The following is a 24,951-nucleotide window of genomic DNA, read 5'->3' on the forward strand; positions in this document are numbered from 1 at the left end:
AATATCTCGTTTAAATTTTCCATCACATACCGCGTATGCGAAAAAGTTAGACAATTAGACCTCTGCAACAGAACCACACCTAGCACATTCACGTTTAAATCACTCGACACGCTTTTTTGAACCAGTAAGAGATATAACTCCGGTCAGTACTATGGACATTCTCGTGCAACATGGTTAATTATACCTAGTGTTTTATACAATACATTCCAACACCCACTTACGTTTTGATCTAATCTATAGCCTAGTTTTAAATTCAAAGAAACGTTCCTAACATTTTCCAAGACGTATCACGCGATAACGTCAAAAAATAATATGTATACTGTACATGCCAACATTCACTAACATTATCCACTAATCTATATCATAATTTCTATGCTCGAAGAAACATTCTTAATATAATGGTTTAATAATACGTGATTCTCCCACGGAATACAAAAATACAAAATACAAAATTATACCTTACATATATATTTTTGGAATGGCGTTTCAGATTGTCGGATAAATCTGAAATCTTTTCTAATAAAATATTATAAAATTTATTCCAACATCTTGCGATAATCTTCTGCCATCTTATTTGCTAGAATTTCTCCGTTCGTGTTGAATTTCTGTTGTTTCTGAGCAAAAACGTGACCTCGAAAAGGTTGAAAACTTATCCGAGGATCCAATACATCTCCTACGCTGTACGTGTAACGAATATCACTGACCACGATTATAAGCCAATCTTAGATAGCCTAAACTTGAGATCTCTTGAATCACGTAAGACAGTGGCTACCTTGATCCTTCCCTTTAAGCTGATAAATGGTCTCGTTTCCTGTCCATCGCTGCTGAAATTATTAAATTCCTACGCCTCTGCGAGAACATTCAGAAAAGTGAATAAATTTGTAGCGCGTAGGTTCACATTTAAATTTAGAAACTTCCACCCTATCTATAGAATGTGTTCGATCGCAAATAATTTTTGTTTCGTACCGGAGTTTTTCTCCGCTTCTTTTCGCGCCTTTAAACATTCTTCGTTTGAACTTCTACAATGTATACGTGTATACGCACACTATAATGCATTTGTAATTCGATGGGTTTCTCGATCGGTATATTGAAATTAAATTAAATGAAATATACAGCCCAAAGTATAATTGGATAGCGTCCAATTCTTGACATACTTTCAAAGGCGCTTCGATAGCATCGGCAAACGACATGATAGTTTCACCTGGAATTCAACGGTGATTATTAATCGCTGCAGGTGGCCAAGACAGCAGAACGTACACAACGTTAAGTTGGAAATAGAATATTTAGTGTGTCAAAGGAAGTAGGCGGAACCGAGGATATATTCCAATTTCGTCGGGACTGTTCCCTGTAATACAAGTAGTTAGCGCGAGAGCTAATCCGCGGTGCACTCTCGAGAATTTACTTCGGGTTCTGGTTTCTCCATGCTAACCATTTATCCTGCTTTAAGGGTGGCTGCGGTTTAAGGGAAAGTGGATTACCGGAAGTCCCGTACGACCGTGCACGGCCGGCTTCAATCTCGGCTAAATTCGATCACGTGGCTTTTCGCGAAACGATAAGGGTCGATTCACCGGGATAGTTGCACCATCGAGATGCCACCCTTACCTTTCTCTTTTTCTTTCTTTTTCCCTCCTTCTCTTTTTCTTTCGTGTCTTTCCTTTTGTTGAAAGAAGCCGCACGAACGAATCGTCTATCTTGACAAAGTTATCGACGCCATTCTATGTATTATAGGAGAGAAAAACCGCACTCGAGCGTCGCCAATTTCGCGACCGAAAAACGAGAACGATATGACAACGAAAACAACGCGAACGAGAATTTCAACAAGCTTGCTTGGTATACGAGGTTTACGTGTTACATGTCGCGAATACATAAATTTGCATATCTTTAACCCGCTCGTACAAGTGGTCAGGCGGTATGCGTTGCGTATATTTAGTAACAGCGTTGTGTTTAATGGCGCTGGCTTTTTGTCGGCTTCGGAATTTCCAGTTTGTCGAATGTAACTTTGTTGGAATATATAGAGAGTGTCTTATATAGATGTCTTGGAAAATTTTCTTCTTACCGTCTGATTGATCGTCCTTACAAGTTTTATTATTAACGAGTGTTTATAGTATGCGTTAATTACTGGCATAGTTTGTCGAATTAATTTCATAATAATTCACGTTAAGCTTTCGTTGACAAAGCAGATAACGCTTTGGCATGTGAAAATAAATATAATTCGATATGGGCGAATTTCTCAATTAATTTATTATTCCCTAAATATTTCTTGATATTCTTGATTCTAAAAGTCAATCAAATCAAATTAAATCAAGGATCGGTCTTTTATGTTTCATACTTTTATTGCAACTTTTTAACCAAGCATTTATAAACGTATCTTCGCGTGACGTTTCTGTATTATTTTTAGCTGCGGAATACATCGACAAATGTAACAGTAATTTGCAGAGTACTCCGCATGAAGATTCAATAGAGTGACAAGCTTAAAAACGAAAACGTCAACAGTGGAAAGTGCCAGGGAAATCTCAATTACCGTGTAACTTCGTTATCGCCCTGTGGAAAAAACGCGCTTTCATCATTGTTATCCTGGAAAGCTCTCCATTATGTACGAAACTAACAAAAATTTATAGAAACATGAAGAAACGTTTTCGCAATATCCTGCCTATTAATACGTTACCGTTTCACATTAAACCAGAAAATTCAATGTATTTTTAACAACTTGCCACAATTCTGACCACACGTTGATTTAAATTTCAGTAACGTGTCATACCAAATTATATTTCGCAAGTAGAATTTACTTGAAACCTTTTATACGCTATAAAACAGTAACTATTGTCCACCTGTAATATCCCCGTTATTTATCTTTAAAAATATAAGGTAAACTGTACTTACGGGAAAATTGTATAGCACCAAAGGGGCCATAACGTGCCAATAATAATCGTTTTATATTTTAAGATCACTTCCATTTATTTTAAACATAATACACTTTCTACTCTACTAAATTTTAATAAAATATCGAATGATTTTATCGCATCATTATCGATCATTCGAACCTACTTATGATTAAATAACAGAATAACAAGACAAACTCATCATTCTATGAGAGACAAACTCATCTGATCATTCGCGAAAGAGAAACCAAAAAGACACTTTCCATCGTTTTGGAAAAATCTTATCGAGTGTCACTGATACGCTATACGCAAGATATATAGTGCATCCATCGCGTAGCAACCACAACTTCAGCCATTCGAGGAATACAGTGTCTGGTCGATTCAATTGAACATCGACTTGATCATCTTCTATGACGCAAAAGTGGTCCTTTTACTTTATCATTTAATACTGAACAGCCTTTATAATCCCAACGACTCAATCCACGGTTCGATCGAATCACTATTAAAGAATGAAGACTCGCAGCGTGTCGTTTAAAACAATAGAAATGACTAACACGTTTTAGGTCGCACGATGCGATATAGCCTTTGCGAATAAAGCTTTTTATATTTGCAAAAATGGCGAGGAATAGTCCGTATGAGGAAAGTTAGTTCTCCTCTGCGCGTAATGTAGTTCAACTTTAATGAAAGAATTATTCGAGTCTTGATAACTGGAGAAACGTAATAACCTCCTTAGCCTCGATGCAGGCTCGAGTCATTTATCTATGATATCCGACACGCTATTCATTCGGGGAGACAAACTTCTTAAACTTCAGGCGAAACCTCTTGGCGTCTGATTTGTATTCCAGCCCAGTTTGCATACATTCCGATGCGCGTATATTATACACCCAACGGTATTGTTATTAAAGTTGTTACTACTTTAACAAGGTATTTGCAAAAGGGACGTACAGTTCGGAAACATCGTCGTTTAAGCTCTTGAGAGTTCATTTAGATCGTGTATAAATTATCTGAAGCAACTCACAGAAAAAGGAAGCGAATGAACCTGATTTTTCTTTTAACGTTTTCGAGATTAACGTTGACGCAGAGTTTTATTTCTAATACTTTTTTTTTATCAATTTATAACATTATAGAATTCTTTAAAAGATGTAGTTGCGAAAGAAATTCCAAAAAGAAATTTTGAGGATCGCTCGGTATTTGTTTTCGTTGATATTTCCATCGCTTAGATTTTAGAATTTTATGAAATTGAAAGAATTTGAAATATTTATGATATTATGACAAAACTATTACTTGCTCCTCCATCAGTTCGTTAGTAAAATAAATTCGACGTTGTTAGTAAATGTGCTAAGGTGTCTCAAGCCTTTAATCATCGAATTAGAACCGTTTAGAATTTTCAGTAATTTTCACTTTGTTAGTAAAATTGCGACACGTGGGCTAATAGCAAATTCTATGGGCTACTAAGCTGTCATTCACATACATGCCAATTATTTGTATTTCCTCCCTTTGTCTGCATTATCATATATTTGACTATGTCGTCATCGTTTTGCTAAATATGTTGAATTTTTGTCTTCGACTTGGATAATACAGTGATCAACATATTGGCTTCAACCAAAAATTCAATATCAAAATTCAAAATATCAACGACTAGGCTTTATTTTCAGTGGCATTCGAATCAAGTAAATTGCCTGATTGAATGAAAACGCGGGAATACTCTTTAATATGATTTAACAAGGAACGAAATAAATTAAATTATATATTATTGCTATATATATTATCGTCTACGTACTTGATAATAATTTGGACAATTGAGTATACAGTTTGCCATTTATCTGATACACTATGTGTCCATATGACACGTCGTAATTACAAAAGTAAAATTTCAGTACGTTATAATTCAATGAACAGAAATTATAGGAATCGAGTATACAGTTTGCCATTTATCTGATACACTATGTGTCCATATGACACGTCGTAATTACAAAAGTAAAATTTCAGTACGTTGTCGTAATTCAATGAACAGGAACTATGGGAATAGAAGAACAAAAATAATTGATATTTATAATAACTTTTACTCAGTGCAAACGTAGGTAGGTTTTCAATCTTTTCTTCGCAGAAGAAACGTCATTTGTCAAGCGTGATGTACTATTTGTAAAAGTAAATAAAGAAAAATGCGAGGAAAATGTAGGTAAAAAGCACAACAGCTGAATGTGATTTTCGTTGAAAGTACCCGACAACACGGATACGTAAAATGGACGCTAAAAGGTTCTTTTTAGATTCATTTTAACAGCAAGGGTTAAAAGTAGTGGAAAGAGAGAGAGAGAGAGAGTGACAGAGAGGGGATGGGACGGGGTTGAAGTGCTTTCCGCTATTAGTACGAGAGCGATTAGCGATCGGGACGTGAGAACGGAACATCTGATTGCTGGACGTCGGGCTTAACGTCGAAATGGTTTAATCCTACGTATATCTTACCAACTACTGCACCCTGCTGCACGTACCAACGTTATCCTAGCAGTAGATACGAAGCAAGCGGCAAAAAGGCGCGTTTTAAACGCTCCAAGTTTCTCTAAATATTGGGCGAGGCGGAAATTAACGAAATGTTGAAACGCGTGGCCCTTATGTTGGGAAAAAGAATCGAGTAAAACGCGATAAGTATACTCGCTCTTTATCGTATGTTGCCAGTGTGCGTTCATAATTACGTTTGGTAGCATAGAAATAGAAAAAGGATAAGAGAAATAACAATTTTTTATTTCCAAGCATCGTGTAAAAGTTACATTTACTAAAGTTAGATTTAAGGTTCAAAACGACCAAAACCATTTCGAGATGTAAAGCTTTTCAGTGGTCTGCTTCTTTGATCGATTAACTGTACAGCGTAGGGTCCTACCAAAGCATCCTGATTAAGGAGAAACTAGCTCGCTAATCCAAGTATCTGTTATGGTTGTTCTCGTACACACTCGTCTATTAATCTTGAAAAAGGGGTTACAATTCGTGAATCACGTCCCATTGAAAAATAAATTCAATTCTAAAATCTTCGAATCTAGAAATTTCTCCAATTCGCAAACTAATAATTAACTCTACACACACAAACATACACGTGAATTAAATAAAATTTCCCAAGTAATTTATCACTCCCAAAGTATTTCAAAAAATTGGTAAAACGATGCTCTGTAGTACCCAATAATTCGCAGCTAACAATAAGAAAATAATAAGAGAAATTCCTGTGTCGGACCTCATTGCAGGCCAAGCCAGTAAAATGAATTACAGTGGAAATTACAGGATTCCTCGGCAAACAGGTAGAGAATCCCGCTAAATTACGAAACACTACACGCTCGAGGACAACGTAGCCGCATTCAACTCCACGTAAGTTGTATACAAAACTATCGTCATCAAGTTACATACGATAGAGACACGCTTGTTTCCCATATCACTTGGAACAGTTGAACATTAACTATCGTATAATATAACAAATAACTTTCGCGTTGAAAGACACAAGTGTGATAATCCCTATTGTCGAAAGTTAGGCGACACGACGCAGGATGAGCTTATGGGCAACGCGCGTTACCATCAAAACGAGAATTATACGACATCGAACCAACGGGCCATGGCGTAATGATAGATCGATATGCGTTTCAACTAAATCCAATCTGTTTCAGCATCAGTCTCCTCCGGCGCTTCAATTTCGATTCGGTCTAAACGCTAGCCGTGCTTGCACTAGCACGTGTAAAGCGGTCTGGTGCTTGCAGGGACGCAGAACCTCTGCACACACGCCTCTCTTTGTGTACCGACTTGTTTGCCTTCGAGCATAAACAGCCAGGGAACACAGGCATGTACTATTATTTGCATACGTGAACTTGGACGTCGGATTAAGGAGTCACGCTGCGAATTTTCTATCTGGTAATTCTCGTTGCGTTTCGTTTGTATTGTCTCTCCACGAGGAGAATATTCCGTAGTTTCTCTGCCTCTCGGTGTCTTCTGATCTCGTTGCTCGTTTCAAGATTCTACGTGCACCTATCGTAGGGTAGCTCGTGAAAATATTTGGGTACTTGTTATGGAAAACTTTTATCTATATGTTGTGTGTGTTTTGTAAAACATTACGAAATTTCGTTAACTCCGTTACGGGACACGACTGTCATGATTACATCGGTAAAATTCAAAATCAATCCAAAAATGTATATAGAAGTTGTAAGACGTTTACTGCAAACGTACAGATTAGTAAAAGATTATAATATGAATATAATTAAAAGTGGAAGTTATCAGCCTGGTTTCTGAAAGACTCTGAGAAGCTCGATTGATTGTTTACATACTTTTATGAGCTTTGATATACTTTGCAAATACATACTTTGTATCTTGTAGTTTCATAGACATATTTGTCCGATATAATCGTGGCAGTCAAATCTCATTACCGTGCTAATAAAATTTCAAAATATTTTGTATAGCGAGAAGTTTCTAGGTATGTGGCATGTATACTGGTTTGCGAGACTACGTCAATTGTACCATTCCTGTTTGCAAATTCAATATTTTGATTCGAGCAAAATTTAAATTTCCGAGACACAGCTTTCGCTTGCTGCATGCCGAGTTAGGATTTTATATTTTTGACCATTTCGATGATACCGAATTTCTATCAAACTTGCCCACTGTATTTTTATTACATTTCTGTTCCTATCGATTTCGAATGTACCAATCTAAAATCTTTTATTACTTTCTCTCAAATGTTTTCGCTTCAATCTGATATGGGAGAATTGACAATCTTCGGAATGTTGCTCTATCTTAGTTTGAAACTCGCTCTAAGGCTTTGTATCGAGGAATTTATACCAATTTAGTAGTCTAAATTCTTCGAGTTGCCCTAGTTTCAATTATGAGATACATAACTTTATAAATTTAATCATTCTGCGTCGGTATAAAATTCATCGTTTCTAAACTGTTTCGACTTATATTATCTCTTCTACTTTTATTATTTCTACAATTCGAGGATCTCTCCCAATCCAAATTAATTTTAAACCTCGTATTTCAAAATTTACTCGATCTTTATCGATTTCAAATTCCCCGTTTCTAACTATTTTATAAATTGTATTTCATTCGATCTATCTTGTCAGCTTCCAATTTTATGTTTACAAATCTTTTCAATTTGCATCAATTTCCAATCTTATATAATTTCGTCTGTCTAATGTGCCAATTTTTGTATATAGCGTATTTCGCACTTCTAGGGTCTTGATTCATACTGTTTAAATAGCAAATCCTACATTTGCTCCTTTGATGTCCGACTTACGTGCTGTCTCGATATCTCGGTAACCGATACCTAACCAGGATGGTTTGTCACATAGATATTGGCGATTAATTACAATTAATTACTGGAATAGGTTATGTTTCGCACGTCAAGAGACATTCGAAGCCCGAATTACTCGGGATAATTGGTTGAACACGCAAAAGCACGTAACCCTTGTTAACGCGTGTAATCAAACGTATATACGTACAATTCACAACTCTTCGCGCGTTATATTTATTTCGTAGCAATAAACCGATAACAATTTCATAGTAAATCATAAATAACTACTTTTTCATTTCATTTTAATATAACGGAGCTGAATCGAGCGCTACAACAATTTACAATATAACAAGGAAAAAAATAAATGGTTTATTTTTTGTTTTAAATCGCAATTCGTCTAACTGTAAGCTTTATTTACGATATTGGAATTCTGGTATTTTAGGTGTACACGCATTTATCGTATAAAACGCGAATATGTGTACACAGCTAACATATATTATAGTAATTTAGTTTCATTTTAATTCTTATTACAGCGAAAGCTTACTGAAACTCTATAACAATTTAAAATATATAACAACAAAAATTAAATGATATATTTTTTTAAATCATGATGCCTTTTTCCATAGCAAATTTTATCTACAATATTTAAATTTTATATTAATATGCAAATATCGTGTACAATAAAGTTATACCTATACAGAGCAAAACGAAACGTTACAACGTAAATGCGTGTGTAGTTCATCACCAATAAATCATAGTAATTTAGTTTCATTCGAATGTTAATGTTCACCATGGCGAAAACTCAGTGGTGTTCAATAACAATTTTAATATATTACAACGAAAGATAAATCGTATCTTTTTTCTTTAAATCACGATGCTTCCCTGGCTGTAAACTTTATTTACGATATTCACATTCCCGTGTTTTATATTAATGTTTGTGTGTGTGTGTGTGTGTGTGTGTGTGTGTGTGTGTGTGTGTGTGTGTGTGTGTGTGTGTGTGTATTGTGGACAACAAAATTATATAAGAGGAACAAAAAATATTGTAACGCGAATGCGTGTATGGTTCATTGCGAATAAAATTGTACCTTACAATGATCCTCAGTGAGTATCTATACCGGACACCTATATCATTTTTCGCATGTTAACAGGGTTTTTGGTGTTCGTTCTTTGTAATGGAAATTCCCAGCGTAATATCATTTCACGTTTGTGTGCAAAATCAGTTGGCCGATAAAATTATTCGCCGTGACATAGTTCCATAAGCAACTTTATCAAACTCATATATTGTACCGACTGCATTATCGTTTACAGTGTTCATTGTTCGTAATAGAAAATTCCGGAAGAACATTTTTCTTTCTCTTTCTTAGCGTTTCTCTACTTAGAAAATATTTCTTTTCGGGTGGAAAAAATTTTTCCCTTTTTCTAGAAATACATAAAAACGAAACGCGACAGGGGAAAAAAAAGTAGAAATAGACGAAATTTTTATGTACAATACATAGTAGATTGGATTTCGAAACGTTGCCATGGCGGAGAGGCAATCACGGGAACCAGCGTGCCAGTCAACGTGCTAATCAGATTTCGTAAAATTGTTATTCAGTTTTATTCAGAATTTCGTTGGAAATCCCAAAGAAAAAACATCGAATCCCCAATGAGATCGGCCGAGATTTCGATTTAAACTTTAATAAAGCTATGTTTTGTTTGACGTGGAAAGGAAAACATCGATCTCGCTGGCATGTTTAATTATCCGATCCTCGATCCAATGAAATATGACACGCGATCTCTTATCGATATCAAAGGCAAAGGGAGAAGAACTGTCTGTATGAAAGTGGACAAAAAATTGAAGAGTATCCTATTTCGCGTAACAATATTTTACTGGGAAACGGAATATTAACTATAAATTTTCTGTATTCGTAATAATATCCTTACTCGTATTATTATATACATGATGATATCATATTTCAACAGAATACGATTTCTTTGTAACGGCTGATTGAACACGACTCTATAGTAAGGATGACGTACGAAGAAAATTACGTAGAAAAAGTAATGCATGAATATCGTATCGGAAGAATCATGCGTACGCTTTTCTGGTTCGGCGCACAATTGAAACGAATAAAACTCAAGGAAAATCTGGAAAAAACTAGAGAATGCAGCTTCATAACAAAGGTCTTTTGTGCAACGAACGTTATTCCTCCATTGAATGCTATTACAGACTGCATACGGCTTTACAATTCCTCCTTCTTGCGCATTCGCAAAATTCCACCACTTCTCCATGCAATTACTTCCTCTCTTCTCTACTTTTCGTTTTTTTTTTTTTTTTTTCACTCTTTTAATACGTATCACGATCATTAAGAAAATAATTGCATCAAAAGATCGATCCGCAGTTCTTGCCTGCCACGGAATTTCGTATTTACGCATACAGTAGCGAATGAAAGGAAGTTTAAAACTCGGATACTACGAGTCTTAGTAACTTTTTTTTATTAAACATTTTTCCCATGTTAATAACCATCATCTATTCTGTAATATATATTTATTCATTATTTCTATTAGATATAAATTTATTTTGTAAAATTATCATGCCTTCTTATACTTCTTATTTTATAAACATTCTTCTGTCCACCATTGTATATACACGCATGCATACATACATATACACATTCTATAGCGAACATATCGGTTCTAAAAAAAAATGTCCCATAGGAAAAGAGAGAGAGAGAGAGAGATTCGGTTGGAATTTTTTTACGGTACACGGTTTGTTATCCACCGATTGTTTTTTATTTTCCAGAATCGTAAAACTTTCGACTTTCGGAATCGTAAAACCACAACTCCGTTTCCCATGGTACGTAGAGAAAACGGAAGTGGGAACAACGGAACGTTCGAAGATCACGCGATATGAAAATAATACCAGCTGGATCGTTCTGTAATACGGGTAATTAATAAAGATTTTAATTAAATCGCCGTATCATCGGATAGATCCGACAGTTACAACGGCGTATAATCGCTCGCCGGTCGTCGAATAAACGATACCGCGTTACGTACGATGTTAGTTACTAAATTCAGGTCGTCCATTCTGATGAAGAGAGAAAGGAACAGCGACTGGCTAACATCTCCAAATGCTTTCGTGTAATCCGATTTACTTTTACTTGTCACGCCGTCCAAACACTTAGAAATATTTGCATCGCGGCTGTGCCACGTCTAGGAGACCCTTGGAAACACCTGGGAGCACTGGGAATTCGGCATTTCGCGTAACAGAAACTGTTTTCAAGTAATTTACCGTTTCGCCGATTCACGATGCCAAGAACAACGCGAATTATTCCGCGCGTAACACAGTACATAGTGGATTTTCAGTTGAATAACTGCAATAAACGGCCATGGTCGAGAGAGAAAGAGAGAGAGAGAGAGAGAGAGCTGTTGAACGCGTTTAGACTGGCACAATTGATGCGGGGGAATTTCAAATGCTGAAGTACACAAGATTTTGAGCGAACGGAGGAAGGGCGTTGGAACATTTAAATCCGCGGTCGGTTTGTTCTACACCCCGGCTTAATGATCCCCGACAAACGTTGAACTATTTTCGAACCGGTGGAATTAAAATGAAACGTTAATAGCTGCAATTATGAACGAGTTGAGAATTCACGAGGCATAATACGCTTTTCAGCTTATTTCGCAATAAGTAGTTCGCTACAAGGATAAATATCATGTTATTGTTCCGAAGTTTATATAACGAGCTAATAATATTGCATTTTCTATAGACATTTTTTCTATAATATACAGATGATTTTACGCTTGAAAAGATTTGAAATTATCTATTTTATAATTACGGAGGAGATAAAATCGCTGGAGTTCTGAAATCAGATTGAAATCCATTGAGAACACAGGGATCGTCTAAGCTACTAAATTACTAAGATCCAGAGACTGTCAATACCCTTGGAGCTACCTAGATCTAAAAATTATTCAAGCAAGACAACCACCGAGATCCCCGAAATGTGTCTATGCGATCATCAAAAAACCACGACCTATGAAACATTGACATAGATAGGGTTGCAAAATCGTCCATGTCTGCTATGTATGAAAAATATCTAAGGTACAAAATCACGGTGCGAACCCTGTGGTTTAGAGATTCGTGTTAATTGTAGAATTAGGATTAGAAATAACGTTAGGTTCGGATTATGTAATCCTTGGTCCTACATAATCTTGACTCGTGAAAATATCTCGCCGTTTAGACAATCCTTGAACAATTCTCAGTTTTAGGTGGTTTTCGGATTTAGAAATAAAAAGAAATAAGGGAAAAGAAAGACATTGGAAGTACTACATATCTTTTACTATAGTCAACATTTATAATTATCTAATTCGTGTCAGCTGTTTACGAATCTACTTTAATTCCATTAGTTTATTTAACTTTTCATTTTTTATATTCTTCCGCAAGTGAAATTATTTATATCTTGCTTAACAATTATAAATCCTATTTGTTTCATTATTTATTAACTAATTATGCTGTTCTACAAAAAATAGCACTGCAGCACGAATTAAAGTCGTTACAAACTTTAGATACACGTACAATGAAATTTTTAACTCGATAACTTTTTTAAAGCCAAATAATTTCTATTCGTTATCTGTCGTTTTGTACGATAATCCTACGTACAGTGAATCTAATTATCCCGCTCTTTATTTAACATGAGTTTACATCTATGTTCATTATTCTCTGATCTCTATTGACGTTCGTGCACCCGGATTGTTTTAATTTCATCGCGACTTTGTTTAATTCTAAAGTTTTTCTGTGTTCGGCTCGCTCGACGACAAAGCTCCGCCTACGCATCCAAGTCCCCTTTGTCGACGCAAATAGGAAAATAAAAGTACCATCTGAAAGCGGCACGAGAAAATATTTTTAGCACGTTATCCGAGTTCAAGTACTGTTTATTTTAAGTTTCTTATGCCCGGAATTATTTTCCGTCGTATTTCACAGCCTCCATCACGGCTTCCTTTCGCATATTTCATATCTGCTGAATCATGTTAATCGGCTTGTCGCAGTCCAGAATATCCTATAAGTTGCTAGAGTCCAGGAATGAACTATATCGCATCGTACATACGCGGTATAACCTATAGTAACCATCAGCAATCCATTGCTATACGTATCAGGAATCCAGAAGTCATCTGTGTGTATCGTGTTCTATGAGTAAGAGACTATATACATATATATCTAAAGCCATGAATTCGGATCGTGTTTGCATCGAAGCTTGCTGTACCAAGATGTTCCTTATCATGTCTGAGAAATTCTGAATGGTCAAGACCAGGCTTAACAGCACTGATGAAATTCGTATTTGATTATACAATTCCTGGCCATCGAATTAAAACCATTCGATATTTTTCATTTTTCTAACAAAATTTCAAGATACAAGCCAATATATACATACATTAGTAGTATATACCTTACTTTGCCTTGTTTATTGCTCGTATTTTTCTATATTATTATATTTTTAATAACATTTAAAATAAATTGTATGACCATGAAACTGTCTTTAAGGTCTAATAATATGAGATACTATTATTATGTATTATTTATGACATAGTATTATTTCTATGTTATTATTACTATATATTAGATTAAGTGCTATGTAAGTATACATGGTAATCTATTTACATATCTGATAACGTGAGTAGCTATGAATAACTTGTCATTTGTGGCATATAATGGACACAAAGTGTATTTGCACATCATCGTAGTTTACAGTATATTACAGTATCAGCAGTATAGTATAGCACATTTCGTATCCTGTAGCAGTACTTTCATATGACTGCAAAAATCTAATATTATAGAAATGAAATATAGGATTCGATCAAAAAGCGCTTCATTGAAAAATAAGAATATGTGCCGGGTGCCAGCACTTTTTGTAGCTACTGTAGCGTTATAGATAGAAAAGCGAAATATTTACATGAGAGTACAGAAATTTTCTTTAATTCAACAACGAAATTCGACATAATTCTAGATCAACGAATCTTACAGATCCGCAGTATTTGATCCGTAAATAACCATCTTGAAATTATATCTAGATCTTTATAAAATTATAGCTATTAGGGCTACGTAGAAATCTAAGATAAGCTGCTAACACAATTAGAATATTATGCCAAGAAACACTGAACTCTCTCTAATAACGTTAAAGTCTTCCGTATAACAATGTATTTTCACTTGCACGGAATATAATCTTGTTCGGATAATCTGATTTGGCTCTACATTTTCATACATAAATGTGCGTATATCTGCCCACGCAAACACATGTTTATATACATACTCATGCATACTTACTTACGCACGTGATCTTGGGATATATGGTCACACAATCGAATCGTGAACAACAGGAATAGTCCCGAAATGATTTTACCCCCTTAACGTCGGTTTCACCATATAGCGCAAATCGCATGCTACTCCATACATTGCTATTATCGAACCTATGTATTTAGTATAGATCCCTAGAGATGCAACTGTGCCACTCTCCATTATGTACCGGGGCTTATCGTAGTTCCCACCAAATTCTTATTAATACTGGTACTTCACGTACCAAAGATACATAATACTTCTGCGTTTTCAATGTCCTAGAAAGGATACAGTAGCTCACAAAAATGTGAATATAATAGATTCATTCGTATTTTGTTAAACGAATATGATTAAATTTATCTAACCAAAGAGTAACTTATTTCGTTTTTTCATAAATGCATCTTCTATGAAAAGATTCAGAGAGACGTATTTTTATATTTTTCAAATAATTTTTATAATATTTTTCAAAATCCATGGCCTAGTAAAAGACGAGCAAATTTATTATTCGACCTAATACTATGTGGATAATACTAAGGATATGATACAACTATTATAACCACGTTGATAAAATTTGAAAGGAATCAATGAAAACGCGCCTATATATAATAGAAGTCACAATGTATTTATTACAAACATTTAATAATTCAGAAAAATCATAAAATTATTTAAGCAGTCCAGTTATCCATTATATCCATAGGTTTCAATATATAATGAGAATTGCTTTTAATATTAGTTATTTGTTTATATAAAGCAACTTGTATTTTATACTATTTTTTGTTAAGAGTATGTTTGCAATAAATATTCACTCACTGATATATATGATACATTTTCAGATTGGTTTCAGATTTCATGACTATAATCCTGATGATGGTGTCTCATTAGACTTCTAATGAAATTTCAAAAAGCATAAAGCACGTAATGTGTTCATAAAAGTTTCTATAACACATGTAATATATTCATACAAATTTCCTATGGCAGATGCTCAAATATTTTCGTGAGTCATAGCATATCGGGAACAACAATGTCCAATTTGCGTTCGATACAGATTAAATGAGAGTTTATGTAATTTGGACGTTGCATATCGACGTACACGAGAACGATGGAATCCTATCATTAAATGAAAATTCACGCACGTACGGTAACAAAATGAAAGCAGTGATACCAATTATTCATTGAAATTGTGTTTTCGAAGGATTATGACTAAAAATTTGTAGATTGACGACGATCTCAGTGGCAGCCAACTAATTTTCAGTTTGATATCCCGGCATTTTCAAATATCGAGTTCTTTCTTACTCTGATGAATATATCGTACTATACTAATTGTTCGAATGGATTTTTCTCGGCGAACTTTGTATCATAAGTTGATTGTGATTTATGCGACACACAGATTTGCATAACAGTTAACAGTTGTCAGCAGAGAATGATTTTTGGAATTAGAATTTATCGCTGATGAAAATATCAGGAATTTTCACCTTATTTTTTGGGATATGATTAGGGTAGATTATAATTCGAGCAAAATAATAAGAAAACAATGATATAGCACTTTTTATCGGCAGCTTGAAGATACTTAAACCTATACTACTACATTAAAACAATTGTAACTATGAAATAGATAATTAGTTGGTCAAACCTTTTACACTTTTATTAAAAATAAAATCGTAGGAAATAATGGCTGTCGAGCTAGCAATATATCATCGCTAACAACCAGTCAAATAATTTATTTTCAATTACTGGTTGTTTAAAAATTGTTTGTAAGCAAATTTGGCTAGTTACAAGTCAAATGTCTTTACACGTAGTTTCACCCAATTAAACCTATCTTACCCTAGTCTGTTACAGTTAATTTAGAATTTGTTAGTACACTAAGTTACATACTATATTTTTCAACACTCATCTGTAGATCATATAATATATTATACTGAATTTTATATATATGTTATACGGAATGTTAATTATAAATTCGAGTTCGCCATTGACTTATATAATATTTCATTTTCTTAAACCCTCAAGAAGATGATACTGACATATTGTGAATGATGAACTTGAAGTAAAGAGGGTTCTCGTTAGGAATGACTGTGATGTTTAGAAAGTCAGGGTCCAAGGAACATGTGCACGTGTCAGAATGATTGACAACGAGCGTGTATACTTAGGTATCTAGAGAATATGAGAGAATAGTCTTAAGGATCCGATACGTGGATTTAGTGGAGGTTTAAAGAGAATAACAGATATAAAATACTCTAGAGCTTTAAAGAGAATGACAAATAGATCGAGCTACTAAAAAGCCTACGGCGAGCATATATTTATCAGGTTGGTGCATATGAAACGAGAATGCTCCAGAATTTAAATTTGACGAGCCAATATCGCTTAAATTAAATTTCGATACACGTGTATCGACTGCAAACAAGTCTTTATTAAAGGAATAGGATACTCGTGTAATTTTTTCATATGAATTTGAACTTGAAAAAAGTATTGCAAGAATCGCTGGAAAAATAAATCTGCCACTTGAAGTAGATTGTATAAATATTCTCGTTAAAAGTTAGTTCGTGGAACTCAAGGTTGATTAATTTTCATTAAAAATGAACGAAAAGAAAGGCTACTAAATGTCATGATGACAAGATTCTGAAAGATGCCATTGGAAATAATTTGATAATCCGGGAAAATTTACAATAACCGTTTCGAAACGAAGATTCTGTAAGAATGTAGCGTTCGAGGAATTTTCTTCATTTCAGAGATAACTATTTCTTTGAATCCGGAATCATGATATTGATTGATCATTGAATCGTTGATCTGAAGAAATGCATAGTATCGTACGGAAATTATTTTGATTAGATATTCGATATTTTTAAATAACGTGCATGAATACTATTTTAAAGATCAACGTTACATGTAAATCAGCTCAATATAAGAAATACTATCAACAGAACGAGGTACTGTTCAGATTATTTTGTTATTGTCACAGACGCATTCCGTAATACTGGAACGATTATAAATAATTTTATCGGAGAGTGAAACATATTGTTCGTGTAATAGAATACTTCACCCAAGTGACGGGGAGTATTGTGCGAACTGATTTCGACACGTTATTGTTTCCACCACAATACGGATTCATGAATTAAATCAAAATAACGTGCGTCCACTTAATTGTCAGTAATTGCTACTTGTTCCAGACATTTCACACGGTATGTCTAACTAATGACGTGCCGACTTGAACCTGTAATACCCGCAATCGTCCGTTTTCAATTTTACCTTAATAATTTCGATGCGGATTGTAAAATGTCAGGTTGGCATATTACGCCGTACAATGCGTTTCAGAATACCAAACCTCGATGATGAAACAATAAAAATAAAGGTGTATGAAAGGTACGTTTACCAGATTCGCAGAGTTTATTTAATGTAAACGCGTGATTGTTACAATGCAGACAGGTCTGCTGGTTATTTTCAATCCACCGTCGTGCGACTGACTGTTCTGCGCATCGATCAATAATTTAGCAAAATCGACGTAATTGCGACGTGTGGACGTGCTAAAATTAGAACAAAAATGATAGGGTCGATGTGACGCTCTCTGGCAACGAATGACCAAAGCGTCTTCTTACCCTTCTTATAAACGGCAAGCTAAAACTTGAAGCGTAACTCGATTTACAAAACGCCTGAAACTATCATCTTTCATTCTGGCGAGCGTCCATCGATTGAACTTTCGAAACTCGCCTCCCTCTGTGCTTCCATCCCACGTTTTACGTAAAACGTATACATATATACCTATATACATACATCATTTTCCGTTCTTCATACGAAGCACGCCCCATCTTTACCATTCTTGACCCTATAGGAATGTAATAACAATAAACGTCGTAGAAGAACGCATTCCTCGCGGCAAGAATACGGCATCCTTATCTTAGGGCGAGTCGAATTCGCGTCGACTTTCGCGTTTCAATGAACCGCGAACATCGATACGCCGGTATGCCACAAAAGGGATTGAAAACTCGTAGCACGCACCGGTGCCAGCAAAACGGGGCTGTCCCGATAACGGCTAGTCGGTCACTGCAAACGTGGTCGTCCACCACACACTGGGCAAACGGGCTTAATCTTTCACGATGTTTAAGTGCGGTCTATTCGGCCATCGGTTTCGTCGAGTTTTAACGACAAGCTAGCCAAGCCACGGCCTGTCTCCGGGACACGCCACGCTTTTCCGTCTGCATGCTCGAGAGCACGTGGCTATAACGAGAGGTTCGCGTGCCACGGTATAATTAAGCACCCACGTTGAATCCGCGCGTTCAACCCTGCCACGGGAACAACCGGAACGACAAACGAATCCGAAAAGTCGGAAAGCTCGGCGATCATCCCTGCCGGCCGGCGCCCGTTACGCCGCGGAATGCCGCGATTAATCAACCGTGCCTGGCCTGACAGCACTGCGAAATTTATCACGACCCCGCGAGAAAGTTCGCCTCTTCAAATTTATCCCCTGCTCGTCTTTCACCCCTGTCTGACTCTCGTCAAACAACCTGCATACACTGTCGGTGGAACGCGGGATCGTGTAAGTACCTTTGTAACGCGCCAGGGGGTTGAAGCAGAGACAGGAACGGAAAACGCGACAGAGATGATGGAAGATGAACGCGAATTCAGATAAATAGGAAAATAGTGTTTTATCCAAATGGGCCTCCTCTATGACGCGATCTGACAGTGAAAAAGCGACGATCTGATTGCCAGGCAGGGAATTTAAACGAACATGTACGACTTCATTGGAGTATCGTGCCGAGGAGGGATTTGCACGAGAGGAAGTTTTTGATGCTTGTGCTGGATAAAAGAATCCGTCTTGTACTGCCGTTATACGATGTACAACGCTGCGAGCTATTGTTCTCCTAACATTTTCTCTCCTTCTTCTTTTTCTTACTTCCTTTTGGTTTCTTGTGTTTTATTCTCTGAGGCAGCATCGCGAGCAGTAAAGTTGGTCGCCGCAGTTGAAATATTTTTAGGCAAGATTGTTTTCCAGCATCTTCGGTAACGCGATAATTTCAGTCGCATTGTTCCAGTCGTTAAGCTATATGTAATTAATATCTCTACCTACTTCTCTAAGCGACAGGTTATTAAGTTTCATTCTAGAAACTGTTTTACTTTCTATTGTAGATAGGACCGAAAGTTAAAGTTTTCAAGATCTGGCTATTGACCAAGGAGAGCCTCTGTTCATAGAAAAATGAGGGAGAGGGTTAAAGCGAAAGAAATTTATATAAATATGAAATAAGGTTTATTTTATAATAATAATTATTTTCTATTTCACTTTTCTTCGGATAATTCATTCATTATACTCTTAAGATGATATATATTTCTCTTCAATAGTTGTAATCCTAATTGGCGCCTGGCCATATATTTTATAAAATTTCTCTCTTTTCCTCCAGACACGAATTACCAAATGAAAGTCGTACGACAACTATGTCAGAGCTGTCTACAAAGTAACAAAGTCTCGAAAAAGTCGACGCGTTTGCGTCGCCAAGGTTGCCATAGTTCTTGGTAAAAAAAAACCTGGATAAGTTTATCGTGTGAACGATTGTCTTTGAAGTCCTCGATGCATATCGTCCGTCGCTTAGAGGGTTACGCGATAAAGAAAGTATGACAACATAGCAATCGTTCGGGGTGGCTCGTGCATCGGACTAGGAAGACATTCATTAACGCGAACACGTGGAACACAGGGGTGAACTGGTTCAAGGATAAATTGTGTAAAGTCGCTCGGGGCGGTAATCGATATCGAGGAAAGTACACTGCAATCGCTTTCAATTACCGGCACTTGGCACTCGTGAAAAATAAAATCGCGACCGTTACCCCAAGGGATCGAGACAGGAGAGAGAATGGTTGCGGAGAAGCGATGGGGTGGGGTGAAACACGCAGAGGTCGCTAGAAAGAGGGGCGGATAGGGAGAAAACGTTGGGAAACGAGGAAAACGGGCGAAAAGACGGAAAACGGGAAAGAGGACAAACGGAATCGTAGGGCAAGCGTCGAGCTCTCGTTAATTACACCGCGTATAATGTCGCGACTGTCTCTAAACGTGGTGTACACGCATACGCGGTTCCGCGTGTACACACGCGAGCAAGCGTTAATGATGATGGCGTTGAGCCCTGTGAAAAAGAAACGCAAGCTCACCGGGCGTCTCGTTAAATCGCCAGGTATCACGACAGTGGCGCGTATACTGAAATTGTATTTTCTACGTAGGTCGAGAAGTTTCATCCATCAAAGGAGGCACAGCAAAGGTGGATGACGGAGGTGGAGAAAAAGAGAAAAGTGGGAGAGGAAGTGGTTGGCAGGGGATGAGGGGGTGTGGAGATGGTGCCTTTCATTAATCATCCCCCCTCGACGCAGCGTCGCGAGGCTTGCGACGTTGTTAGCGATATTTCTAATCGAATCGTATTATCCCGATGACAGATGGGCACAACGACGACACGGCGTCGACAACGACGTTAGCTCCGCTCGTCCGAGTTGCTTTCAGAGATCGGATGACACTTGTTGAAGTGCACCGTTTGTACGTCATCCAATTACCGGTGACTTTATCGGTCTATCACACGCACGGCTACCACGGATATTAACCAAGCCGAGAGGAAGTTGTAAATTAATTTACGGTAATGCGGGACGGCCGCGAGGACAAATGTCGCTGCACGGTTTACGGCCTTGGATTCCGGTAATGCAGGTGTACGAAGGCCCCGAAGGGAATGCACGGTAATTTCGTTTCCGCTTACGGAAGATGATACACGATAGCCCCTGATACCGGTGCGGTTTGATGAATAGGTCTCGGGCACAAAAGATCGTCGATGGTGCGCATCCTCCTTCGACACCCCTCCCTGTCCGTCCCTAGGCGAAAGAGAACGATCAGCACGAAAGTTCAATCGAATTTAAATTGCCCGGACCTCTCTTAATTTCGCCGGGGAATTAAAAAAAATTAGGATGGCGCGTGCCCCGGTGAATTCATTTCCTTCTCGAACGATCTATTCGTTTACCCCCGCAAATTCATTCGCGGATCAGGAAGGACGACGGGGAGGGAGAAATAAAAGAAGACGAAGAAGGAAGAGGAACTCGCATCGAAGGGAACAATAAAGACGATAACGCGGACGATGAAGAAGACAATGGTTAAGGGAGGACAGACGGCAGTGGCAGATAATGGGAAGATCATTATTTTCACGAACAAAGTCCCGTCCACATCGTCGCCGTCTCGTCGCCTTCGCCTAAGCGTGCCTTAATTAACATCTGCCCCAATTAGAATGGTTCTATCGTAGTAAGGCCGTGCTGCTTTGAATCTTTGCTCCTCTCGCTCTCTCGGTCTTCCTTTCTACCATCATGATTTCTCTTCTGTGTTCTCTTCTCTTTCGTTATTTCCTTTCCCACGACCTTCTCTTTGCTCGCTTCCTGTGCATCTTTTTTCCTTCTTTTCTTTTCTTTTCTTCTCGTCCCTTTCTTTTTCTTCTGTCTTTGCTTTTTTTTCTTTTTCGTTCCTACCACTTGTTCCTCGTCAACAAACGCGTCGTAACAGTGACCCGATTGTTTTGCCTTACAGGCTATACTAGTGACATTTTCAGCGTTGAAAAAATAAGTACAATAGGGATAGGAATGTCTGCCGCTGGAACGTCGAGGAAAGAGTGAGCATAGAAAGTCGGATATCGAGGCCACGAACTGCTTTCTAACGACTGTGTTAATTGTCGTGCGGCGGCTACGAGGAGCCAGAGGCAAAGGGAATTCTGATGGAGTGCTTTTTGATTGAGCACCGAATGGGAAAATAGAGGAGAAGCTGCTGTCCAATCCAGTCGAATTTGGATATTTACGCGTGACCTCTTGAATCCGTCCTGTCGAAAGTACGAAAGAGCGCAACTACCGAGAGAAATTCACTTGTTCAGGCTTAACGCCTTCTAACGCCATTCCCGAGACCTGCTAAAAGGCTCGCCTAAAAAATTGTTCGAACGTGAACTGCGATACATTTTAAACACGATGTATTCGAGTTTCAAAATTTACACAGCCTTTCAGAATGTTCAGCTGAAATAATCTTGATATAAATTTGTTAATCTTCTTAAAATGAGACCGATATATCCAATGTTTAATTCCAAACTGCACCAAAATATAATTTTGTTAAATTTAGTTTATTAATCAAACAAAATTTATACAAACAGTTATAAATGTTATCTTTTAAAAAAGCTTACTGAAAACCCCCAATTGCGAATTGCGATCGTTTCTATCACCGTTATTCTGGTAATTAATTAAACTCGGAAATATAGCTTTTAACAGAGGACTAGATTAATCAATGATACAGACCGTCGATACTAAACAGTTATCTATCATATTATCGATGTTCAAATTGAAGCAGAAACCGACATAAAAACCTAGCTCGTTAGAAAAACAAGCGGGGTAGAAAACAAACGTTCGATAGATCCATAGATTACCATTATCCGACTCGTGTAACAAGGAAACCTTGATGCTGATAATTACAAAATCAATAAACGAAGTACCATTCGAAACCCCGTGGATAATTCTTGGACGAAAGGAAATTTAATTCGCGTCATCAGCGAATATTTCGTTCGGGAATAATCGAACACGTCGAAAACGGAACAACAATCCGCACACTCGAATCCTCCTTCTCCCGATGGCCGTGTTCTTTTTTGCCTGCCGCCTCAATTTGTCGAGGGATATTAATCGCGAACGCGATAACGTCGTTGCTGTTGCTTCGTGCATGACAAACGAGACTGATATAGCATGCCTGCACGAGCGGCACGTTAAACAGAGAGGCGTATTTATTCTATGTGTTTCACTGGCGTGTTTCTACAAATTAACTTTCCACGGAAATGGATAGGTAACCGGGGCGGGACGTTGCCAGTGATGGCGTGAAGACAAAGACAAAGACAGAGACAAAGATAAAGAGAGAGACAGAGAGAAAGAGAGAAAAGAAACGAGGCGGAGAAAAGGATAGAGAGCAACGAGGTTGTAACAGAAGGGTGTAAGGGGTTGAAAATGGGTAGCAAACGACTGCATCAAAACACTGTGCCCGTCACACAGCATCCAATTATCTTCGAATCACGTACGTTACCGTAACGTTCTTAATTATCCATCCCAGGGACGGGAAAAGTTTCTCTCAGCGACGATCCATGGAAAAGTTAAAGCCGGCCGTCGCGTCGACGTCTCGTGCAAACGAAAATTGCTCGTCGCGTCAAATTATCGAGTTTAACTCCCGGTAACCGGCGGCGGTTCCCAACGGTTCACTTTTACCGTAATGGTTTCACGTTTTTGCCAGATCACGGTCGCACGCCGCCAACGCTCTGCCATATCGCCATCGTTTCTGTCCGTTCTTCCAACGATTCGGCCGTTGTAGTTTCTGCCCCGGTCCGATCCCCGATGGTGCGAGACAGGAAAACGCGGCTTCGGTGTTTCGACGTTGTTGCGACGCGGTGAAAATGGAACATTCTTTTTTTTTCTGAAAGCTTCGATGTCATATACGACTGATAGTTTCTTTCTCAACGCTGGCGTGAAAATGTTTTAAAGGGTGGCTATTTTTTTTTTACTCGTTCCCACTTCTTTTTTATACAAAGCAAAGCGATAGTGTGGTTTTAGCTCGTTAGGCATTCAGAGTATTCGGTTCGATCATCTGTAAATAAAATAACGTTGTGAAATCTTCCGTAGTGAGCAAAGCGATGTTACGAGAAAACGAAACTATAAAATAATCGTGTTTCGATAATTCGTACGAGGAATTTGAATTTAATGATGCAACTAACAGAATGATATATTTATCATTTTTCATAGTAGTTTTAAGGTATTAATATGATATACGTACATGAGCTTGCATGTGTATTTGGACGCTTGCACACACCTTTTACGAACATATTCTTATTACAAATGTTGTAGAGAAAATTGTAACGGGACGTTGTACTTGCAGTACATAGATATCTCGTAGCTGGTGAAATTTCAAGAAGACATAAAAGTACTATTTCAAGTGCATTCGTAAGTTAGTTTATATTTCTATATTAACTGTTTAAATTTTACAGGCCTGTGTCAGTGGATTTTGAAGAATTTAAGTAAAGTATATGAAGAGAGGTCTGTTTCTTCTCTTGCATTATGCAATTTTACATACGACTTTCGTTGTAATTTCTTGTTACTCCTGTTATTTCTTGTACCTCAGAGGTACAAGTTTTATACTTTGGAAGTTCTAGCATGGAATCCAGATGTATGAAGTTACATAAACTCGAGCGTTATTAAGTTAAACGTATTGCAGGGCTTATTTATATAAGTCTGATGAATCTATAGCGATGTTTTCTGCCGGGCTGCGATACCAGATAAAATGATTACCTAGGAATAATCTTTGAATTTCTCGTTCTCGGCAGCGACTCTACGCGAGGTAAAATATCTCTGTGGAAAAGCTTTTCACGATCACCTTATCGACTTCTCGTGGAACCAGCAGATTTTCTATGAAAATTTTGATAAACGCTTAGTCATGCTGCTGATGGCGGCAATCTATCATCTCGTCTTTCATTTGATATCTTCTTCAATATTTGAATAATCAT

At 37.4% G+C, this 24,951-nt stretch overlaps 1 protein-coding gene across 5 annotated transcripts in view; it reads right to left on the reverse strand.

Moving 5' to 3' along the window:
- Positions 1–24,951, reverse strand: part of LOC141445772 (uncharacterized) — a 109,720-nt gene that overhangs the window by 53,478 nt on the left and 31,291 nt on the right. The gene's annotated exons all lie outside the window — the stretch shown is intronic.

This window comes from Bombus fervidus, chromosome 1, assembly GCF_041682495.2.
Source record: "Bombus fervidus isolate BK054 chromosome 1, iyBomFerv1, whole genome shotgun sequence".
Lineage (NCBI taxonomy): Eukaryota > Metazoa > Arthropoda > Insecta > Hymenoptera > Apidae > Bombus > Bombus fervidus.